Source organism: Symphalangus syndactylus, chromosome 8, assembly GCF_028878055.3.
Source record: "Symphalangus syndactylus isolate Jambi chromosome 8, NHGRI_mSymSyn1-v2.1_pri, whole genome shotgun sequence".
NCBI lineage: Eukaryota > Metazoa > Chordata > Mammalia > Primates > Hylobatidae > Symphalangus > Symphalangus syndactylus.
Window position 1 is genome coordinate 136,331,994 of NC_072430.2, and position 9,098 is coordinate 136,341,091.

The window sequence follows — 9,098 nt, forward strand, 5'->3', positions numbered from 1 at the left end:
AGTCGGGAGAAGCAGCTGGGGCCTGGGGGTGGAGCCCGTGTGCCCCACTGTTGACACCTTCGCGCGCTACTGCTCCTCGTGGCTTCTGTGTGGAGCACAGGCCTCTTTCCGGGAGAGGGACTCGGACTGCAGGCTCCAGCCCTGCACTGCCATTAAAGGCCTGGGCAGGTTGTCTGCATAAGAACAGTACCTCTGGTGGTGGAAATGGAGAGAGACGCCGCGGCACAGAGGACCTGTCCCAGACACGCGGGATGGCAAGCATTGGAGCTGGAGTGACTGCCGAGGTCCCCTGGTGAGGCCCTCCTTGTCTCTCCCTCAGCAGCCTAGTCCCCTCTGATTTTTTTTTTTTTTTTTTTTGAGACGGAGTCTCTGTCTCCCAGGCTGGAGTGCAGTTGGCACCGTGTAGGCTCACTGCAACCTCTGTCTGCTGGGTTCAGGCACTCCTGACCTCAGGTGATCCGCCCGCCTGGGCCTTCCAAAGTGCTTGGGATTACAGATGTGAGCCACCGCGCCCGGCCCGTCCTCTGTTTATGGTTACGGGTACTCCCCAGTCATGCTCAAGGAAAACCTCTCCCCTGAGGTGTCTACGTTTCCATTGAGAAACCCTCTCCACGAGGTCCCCAATGTGTCTGTCCCCAGCTCATTGGAACATGCCTCATGAGGGAGCAGGGGCCACTTCGCACACTTTGCAGGACAGCCTTTTTGCTGTAGGCCAGATCTTTTTTCTTTTTTTGGAGACAGAGTCTTGTTCTCTTGCCCAGGCTGGAGTGCAGGTAGTATGATCTCAGCTCACTGCAACCTCCACCACCTGGGTTCAAGCGATTCTCATGCCTCAGCCTCCTGAGCAACTGGGATTATAGGCATGTACCACCACACCTGGCTAATTTTTGTATTTTTAGTAGAGATGGGGTTTCACCATGTTGGCCAGGCTGGTCTCGAACTCCTGGCCTCAAGTGATCCACCTCCCTCAGCCTCCCAAAGTGCTGGGATTACAGGCACTAGCTAATGCACCCATCCTAGGCCAGATTTTTTTTTTTTAATCTGAAATGAAGGTTTTTTTTCAGTCACCCAGAAGACACTTTTTTGTTTCTGAGAGAGAGTCTTGCTTTATTGCCCAGGCTGGAGTGCAGAGGCGCAATTTCGGGATTACAGCCACATGCTACCACGCCTGGCTAGTTTTTTGCATTTTTAGTAGAGATGGGGTTTTCTTGGCCAGGCTGGTCTCACACTCCTGACCTCAGGTGATACTCCCGCCTCAGCCTCCCAAAGTGCTAGGATTACAGGCGTGTGCCACCGCGCCCAGCCTAGACCAGATCTGTTGTATCTGAAATGGAAATGAAGGCTTTTTTTTCTGTCACCCAAAAGATACTTTCTGAGCACATGCTCTGTTAAGCCTGTGTCTGGACTAGAGATAGAGCCGTGGAGCAGTTCCTGCCTCTAAGGAACATACAGACCCAAGTCCCGGGACATGAGGGTCCAGAAGCAAACAGCTTCTTTCCACTGAACCTGGACCTGCCTTCACCCTCCCCATCCAGCCCCGTGCATCTTGAATTAAAACAGAGAAGGTGGAGATTGGATGGCGGCAGGCCCTTCTTCCCACCAAGGGAGTGCCCTTGCCAGGCACTGCCTTCCTCTTTCCCAGGCCTGGGTATTGCCCCCAGCCCCTGCTTCTGGGAGTAACGGGGAGTTGACTGCACTCTGGGACACCAGTTGGGACCCTCCTCAGAAGGGGATGGGGACAGTCCTCAGTGCAGGGCAGTCTGCGGGGAGGCCATGGTGGGGCTATCCCACTGACCTCCCTCAGCACCATATCTGGACAGCTGTGCCCCCCTGGGAGGCGAGGGGGCCAGTGTCTAGCTGTCTAGCTGTTGTTCCTGTGACACTCAGGCCTCAGGGTAGGTTGTGCCACTTTAATCCACCAGCAGGGCCAAGGCCTGGAGCCCTCAGGGCACCAATTCTGAGATCTGCTCTAAACGAGGTCTGCATCCTTCAAAGTAGGTGAGGTGGTCTCATCTCCTGTAGAACAGGCAGGTTTCCTACTTTCCCCAAAGGCCCCGGGACCTGGGTGATGTCCTTCTCCCTCAACGGTCCTCTCCTTCAGCACAAGGCTCCAGAGGCAGCTCTCCATCCCACCCCACTCCTGAGCAGGCGGCCAGAGCTGCCCCCTCTGAATGCCACGCTGGGCAAGGGGTCCGTGCCTGGGAAACACCTGGTGGAGAATGCTCTGGCCTCAAGAATAAACAACAGGGATCTAGAAGATGCCATCGTACTCGGCTTCTGACCTCCAAAGGAGCCACATTCAAGAGAAGGGAGGTCCCTCCACAAATGAGACAGCAGAAGAATAAATGCTGCCCTGTGCCTGCTGACTTCCTGCAGAGGTCTGTGGGCTCATGTAAATAATCTAATGGAAAACTTCAGAAGGAAGGCAGCCCACGGGAGCCTGGCCTTGCCCGCCAGAAAGCAGGTTATAAAATGTTTCCCATGTAAGCGGTGGCTGGGGGTAGTCAGGATGCCTAGTACAACCCGGAGAAGTAAGGCTGCCCTGGGCTTCCAGGGGAAATGCTGGGCTGGGTGGGTGGGCGCTCTCCAGGGAGTAGATCCCTCCCGGCCACCCCCAGCTCCTAGTCTGTTGGGTGTGGTAGCTCCAAGATTTCAAAGCCCAGTCGCCGAGCCCGGTGGTTTCCGATGCGTCCTACCCTCCCTCCTGCTGCACATGTAGCTTGCATTGCTGGGAAGTAAGGGGAGATTTCCGGCCAGCACAGGCAAAGCCAGGCAGGGTGTCCCCTGAGGCGGCGCAGCAGGAGGACCACCGAGTGTGGCCCATATGCCCTGCATCCGGCCCTCTCCCTGCCTTGTCCTCAGCTGAGGCCTGAGGTGAATCGTAGGCTGGGCCGATTCCCCACCCCTGGCCTCAGGGCGGTTCCTCCTGGGTCCAACTGCCCCAGTCCAGGCCATCTGGGAGGCAGCCTGGGCGGGGAGAGGGAGGGAGGACGTGTGTGGAGCCACTGTCCAGCCCCCGAGACACAAACATTTCCTTATGTGGTGGCTCTGAGTGCCCGGGCGACACCCTAGAGGCTGCTGGGGAGGGCCAGAGCCGGACACACCCTGGGTGATCGCAGAAACAGAGCCCCTGCCCAACAGGATCTTGGCCTCACCTTGTGGAGGAAAGGACCCCCACCCGGCTCTTTGTCCCCTGGAGTGGCCCACAGTCCCCTAGGAGGAAGTGGTCACTGCCTCTCTACGGGATGTTTCCCCAAATTCCTCGTGTTTGCAGGAGAACCTGTGAGATTAGAGGTACAGCAGAGACCCCAGCCCCGGGACAGGAAGGGGTGAAGGGTGGGCTGGCAGGCCCCTAGCCTCGGTGTGCCTCCCGCACCGCCCCCCACTCAGCACCAGGCACGGCGCTACTCCCTTTGTTTCCGGCAGGCTTTGGGAGCTATATTTGGCTGTGGGGGGATAACAGGGTGACTCATGGGAGGGACGGCCCGGGGTGGGAAGTGGAGGAGCTGTGTTTCTGGAAATGCGGCTCCCTCTGTTCCCAGGCCTGCCGCAGGTGCTAGCCCTCCATGAGCGCTGAAAGCAAAACAGCCAACAACTCCAGGGCTCCCGCCTGTAATCCCAGCACTTTGGGAGGCTGAGCGGGGCAGATTGCTTGAGCCCAGGAGTTTGAGACCAACCTGGCCAGCACGGTGAGACCCCGTCTCTACAGAAAAAAATTAGCCAGGTGTGACGGTGCACTCCTGTGGTCCCAGCTACTCTGGATGCTGAGGCAGGAGAATCACCTGAGCCTAGAAGTTCAAGGCTGGAGAGAGCCAAGATCACGCCATTACACTCCAGCATGGGCAACAAAATAAGACCCTATCTCAAAAAAAAAAAAAAAAAGGAGAAAAGAAAAAGAAACTGGGCAGACCCAGCATAGCTGCCTCCCACAGCAAAGCAAGGCTCCATGGTCCCTGCACTCGCTCTCGGGGTGTGGGACATTGACATCAGGGGGCACCCCAGCCGTCCAGAGCCTGGTTAGCACACCCCAGCCCTGACTCCCTGGGATGTCTACTCAGACCCCCGAGCTGCCCTAGCTTCTCAGGCCAGTGTGATTTCTCCAAGGTGACAGCCTTTAAAGCAGATTTGAATGTCTGACAGGGCGTGTTCCCCATGGGATATGTATTTTATTGTTGTTTTATGGCCTTTTTTTTTTTTTTTGAGACAGAGTCTCACTCTGTCGCCCAGGCTGAAGTGCAATGGAGCAATCTCGGCTCACTGCAACCTCTGCCTCCTGGGTTCAAGCGATTGTCCTGCCTCGGCTTCCCGAGTAGCTGGGATTACAAGCACCTGCCACCACACTGGCTAATTTTTGTTTTTGTGTTGTTGCTGTTTTTTGAGACACACCTGGCTAATTTTTGTTTTTGCTGTTGTTGTTTTTTTTTGAGACGGAGTTTCGCTCTTGTTAGCCAGGCTGGAGTGCAATGGCACAATCTCGGCTCACCATAACCTCTGCTTCCCAGGTTTAAGCGATTCTCCTGCCTCAGCCTCCCGAGTAGCTGGGATTACAGGCACGTGCCACCACACCCAGCTAATTTTGTATTTTTAGTAGAGATGGTGTTTCTCAATGTTGGTCAGGCTGGTCTCGACCACCTGACTTCAGGTGATCCGCCCGCCTTGGCCTCCCAAAGTGCTGAGATTACAGGCGTGAGCCACTGGGCCTGGCATTTTTGTATTTTTAGTAGAAATGGGGCTTCGCCATGTTGGCTGGGCTGGTCTCGAACTCCTGACCTCAGGTGATCCGCCTGCCTTGGCCTCCCAAAGTGTTGGGATTACAGGCGTGAGCCACCTGCGCCTGACCAGGATATTTTTTAAATGGGGCTCCAGTAAGAAATATTCTCACTCCAGTGCATCTTGAATTGGTCTGATTTCAGGGAGTATACGTTGAGGCTGACTCCGAAAGTTAACCCTGGTCCAGGAGGCCTTGGCATGCCAGCATCACCAGCACCACCCCCACTGGGCTGAGGGGAAGAGCCTGCTGGGCCTGGCTGCCAACTGGCCCTGCGACTCCTATCTTTTCTCCCACAGCCCCTTGATGCTTGGCTCCCCAGGGTCCGTCCTTGGTCCCTCGGTCAAGGGACATCCATCTCTAAACTGCCTTCCTCCCTTGGTCAAGGGACATGCATCTCTAAACTGCCTTCCTCCCAGCCACTACCCTTACCACCTGACACTGGGTAAGTCACCTCCTGCCTCAGAGCTCCCATTGGCCCCAGCCCAACTTGCCCCATCCTGATTCAGTGGGAATGGGTAGGATTCAAGCCCCCTAGTTCCAGACGCAGTCTTCTGCGGTACACTAGGATCCCAGAGCTGCAGTAGAGAATCCAGTTAATACATCAGTGCACAGACTCTTCAGTTTTAAGATTCTCTTTCCATACTGGGGGAGGTCTCAGGAATCTGTAGAAGGTAGATGGGGAAATGGACACTCAGAAGCATCAGACGCCTCACAATCCAGATGCTGATAAAATGGCCAAACCTTGGTGTTCAAAGGGATCTTAGTGGTCATCTCATTCAACCCAACTACCCAAAGCAGAAACCTCTTCTACTGCTTCCTTGATTGCTTCCAGCGGCGGGGAACTCACTACCTTGGTATGGTTTTGTTTCTTGTTTTTGAGATAGGGTCTCTCTTTGTCACCCAGGCTGGATTGCAGTGGCATGATCATGGCTCACTGCAGCCTCGACTTCCTGGGCTCGAGTGATCCTACCGCCTCAATCCACTCCCCCTCAAAGTAGCTGGGACCATAGGTGTGTGCCACCATGCCCGACTGATTTCTGTATTTTTAGCAGAGGCAGGGTTTTGCCACATTGCCCAGGCCAGTCTCAAACTCCTAGGCTCAAGTGATCCTTCTGCCTTGGCCTCCCAAAGTGCTGGGATTACGGGCGTGAGCCACCACGCCCGGCGGGTGTGTTCTGTCTTATACTTAAAGGAATTAAAATTTTCCTCCTTCAGCGTCTGTCCTCGTGGTCCTTGTTCTGACTGTGTGTTCTGTGAAAGCAGAGTTACAGGGTGGTTTGCTCCCCGGTGCATCCCACCACCTCACACAAAGCTGGGATGTAGCGATGTTCAGTGGATATGCTGCCGGAATGATTGATGAGGCAATACTGAACGTTAGCCATGGTGCCACCTTGCAGTCATCTACTCTAGGCTATACAGCACCAGCTTTTCACACCATCCCACATATGACAGGGTTTCCAGAACATTCTTCATCCTTCCCGCGCCTCTACCACATGCAGGTTGCAAAGTTCTTTTAAGCAGTGGGCCTCTGCAGTGAACTCAGTTTTCCAGGGCTGTCCTGAATGGCACAGAAGTGGAGTGGGGCATGCCACCCCTCGGGGTGCACTCCATGCTGCTGTCCGCACAGCCTGCCTTGCGAGGGGTTATTTCAACATCACGCCATGGGTGCATCTCTCTGAGCCCCAGGCTGGTCCTTTGTGCAGCAGAGATGCAACTTTAACTTCCAGAGTTTTAGCACAGCATGGGGCTCCTTGCTTTGTATGGCAATGGTACCACACCCTGGAAGAGGGCAGCCCCAGGCCCTCCTAGGTGGAACCTGTTCAAGGGGCCAACAGTCTCGTTGTGGGGCAAGAAGATGCCAGAGTGTGCCCCTTGCTTTGTTTCCTCAGTGAGCAAGACCTGGCATTGGGGGTCTCCCAGTCCCCAAGCTGAGAGACCCATAACCAGGTCATCAGCAGTTGTCTGACTGTGGGTGGAGGAGCCCCTGGGCCCCAGGGCTTCCAGGTGCTGTGGCTCAGCTTTGCCAGCCCACAGAGCCACACAGGCATGAGGTAGTTGTGAACACACAGTTCTGGGTTAAGAAGTGTTTGCTGACTGACTCCCGAGGGCTAGGAGGTGGGGAACTGCTGCAGGCTGGTGGCTGGCAGACCACCATATGGCACCTGGGACGCTGGGTCCTCCTGGTCTCCTCTGCCGTGAGGGGCCAGGTCAAACTCATCCCTCTCACCCCAGGCCACAGGTTGCAGGTCTTTTTTTTTTTTTTTGAGATGGAGTTTCACTCTTGTTGCCCAGGCTGGAGTGCAGTGGTGCGATCTTGGCTTACCACAACCTCCACCTCCCGGGTTCAAGCGATTCTCCTGCCTCAGCCTCCCAAGTAGCTGGAATTATAGGTGCCTGCCACCACGCCTGGCTAATTTTTGTAGTTTTAGTAGAGACGGGGTTTCACCATGTTGGCCAGGCTCGTCTTGAACTCCTGACCTCAGTTGACCCACCCGCCTCGGCTTTCCAAAGTGCTGGAATTACAGGCGTGAGCCATCGCGCCTGGCCACACAGGTTGCAGATCTGATGAAGGGCAGGGAGGAGGCTCTGGCTAAGACCAGGCTGGATCTGAACTTGTAGTCCAAAGGCAGAAGGAGTGAGATCCAGACTATCCCAGGAAGGAACTGGGGCCTCTGGAAAAGCAGAGAGGTTTTCCTCCCCTGAAGGGGTTTTGTGGCAACGTCCCTCAACAGAACCACCTGGTGGCCACAGAGGCTCAGGCAGGGTTGGGTGGGGGGGAATGGGAGGGGATGGGGGGGTCAGGGCCATTGCTCCCTGCTGAGTCCCACTGGGGATCATTGTGACAGAGAGGAAACCCCTGTCGGTGCAGGGAAGCCAAAGGAAGATAAAATTTGCCCCACCCTGAAAAGGAAAGGAAGACTCGGGAGAGAGGCCCCAGAGGGGGAGGCTTTACTGCCCAAAGGCTCTCAAGGCCTGTCAGGTCAGCAGACACCAGCTGTGTCCCAGCAGAAGGTGGCCGGCTGAGCCCAGCTCCAGGAGGACACCAGCTCAGCTCCCACACCACAAAGGCCGGTCGGGCCTGAGAAAGCGCCTGCCCAGATGTGCCAAGGAGAGTTGGCCGCACACCCAGACCTGCACTGCTGACTCCAAGCAGAGGCTGCGCCCACCTCGCCCTCCTTCCTGCAGGAAGTGTGGCTTTGCAGCAGTGGCTGGTCTGAGGAACTGCCTCCTAGGCCAAGCCCTCTGGCTACCTCCCCAGGCCTCAGGGATCCCCCTGGAACACACCTGCAGTCCCGCCCAAGGCAGGCTGTGTGTTCTGAAAGAGCCGTGGGGTCCCAGGACACAGCCCGCCGGTGCTCACTGGCTGGAGAGCCTGGGGCAGGTCACTCTGCCAGCCGGCCCCCAGTGCTCGGTCCCAGCTCTGCCAGCCAGCATGTAATTTTTCTGCCTGTGAGAGCATGGGCCATCTGAGCCGGCTGAGCTGAGTAGGCAGGACCAGAGGTCAGGACCAGAGCCTGGGTGCGAAATGCAAACACGGCCCCATATGCAAATCACTCAGTTGTTTGTTCCTTCTCTACTGACAAGGGCCAGCCACACCCAGATGCCGAAAAGAGCGCCCAAGGCCTGGTCCCTGGGTGTCCTCAAGAGAGGAGTGGGCTGGGCACCTGATGGAGCACAGCAGCGCTCACCTCTGGAGCAGGACCCAGCTGAGCAGACGGCCCTCTCTCCTTGCAGCCGCGAGCCCTTGGTCCCTGCCCGAGGGAATTCATAGCATTCTGCCTTCCCTGAAATCACTCTTGTCCCAAGTGGAGTCATCCCACAGACCATCAGTGATGTCTGTTTCCCCAGGCTCAGGGCAGACTTTCAGTCTGGGGCTGAGGTGGCCCTGTGTGTCTAGGGGCTGATGTGGGCCGACCTTTGAGGAGCTGGCTGGGAACCCCTCCCCCGCCTTCATAACAGGGACCACTGCAGGGTGGTAAGCCAGGCCCACGTAGCTTTTATTTTTTTTGCCCGGCTAATTTTTTGTATTTTTAGTAGAGACAGGGTTTAATCATGTTGGCCAGGCTGGTCTTGAACTCCTGACCTCAGGTGATCCACCTGCCTAGGCCCCCGAAAGTGCAGGGATTACAGCCGTGAGCCACTGCACCAGCCATCCAGATAGGTTTTTCTTGCCTGAAAGATCCTGGGCCAGGAGGGAGCTAAGCTTGGGACCCTGCCTCAAAGGATGCTGGGCAGGGTAAGGCCAGCACTGGGTGGGTAGCAGTCCCCTGAGGCTGCGGGTGGCAGACAGCTGGGCCACGGGGGCCCTGGGGAGTCCCAGATGTTG

General features: G+C 56.4%; 1 long non-coding RNA gene across 1 annotated transcript; it reads left to right on the plus strand.

Annotated features, from left to right (window-relative positions):
- Window positions 1-2,544: 2,544 nt before the first annotated feature.
- On the plus strand, window positions 2,545-5,986 carry LOC134737382 (uncharacterized). Its single transcript, XR_010122261.1, has 2 exons — window positions 2,545-3,294; window positions 5,068-5,986. It is a non-coding gene; the product is annotated as an uncharacterized lncRNA (long non-coding RNA).
- Window positions 5,987-9,098: the final 3,112 nt, after the last annotated feature.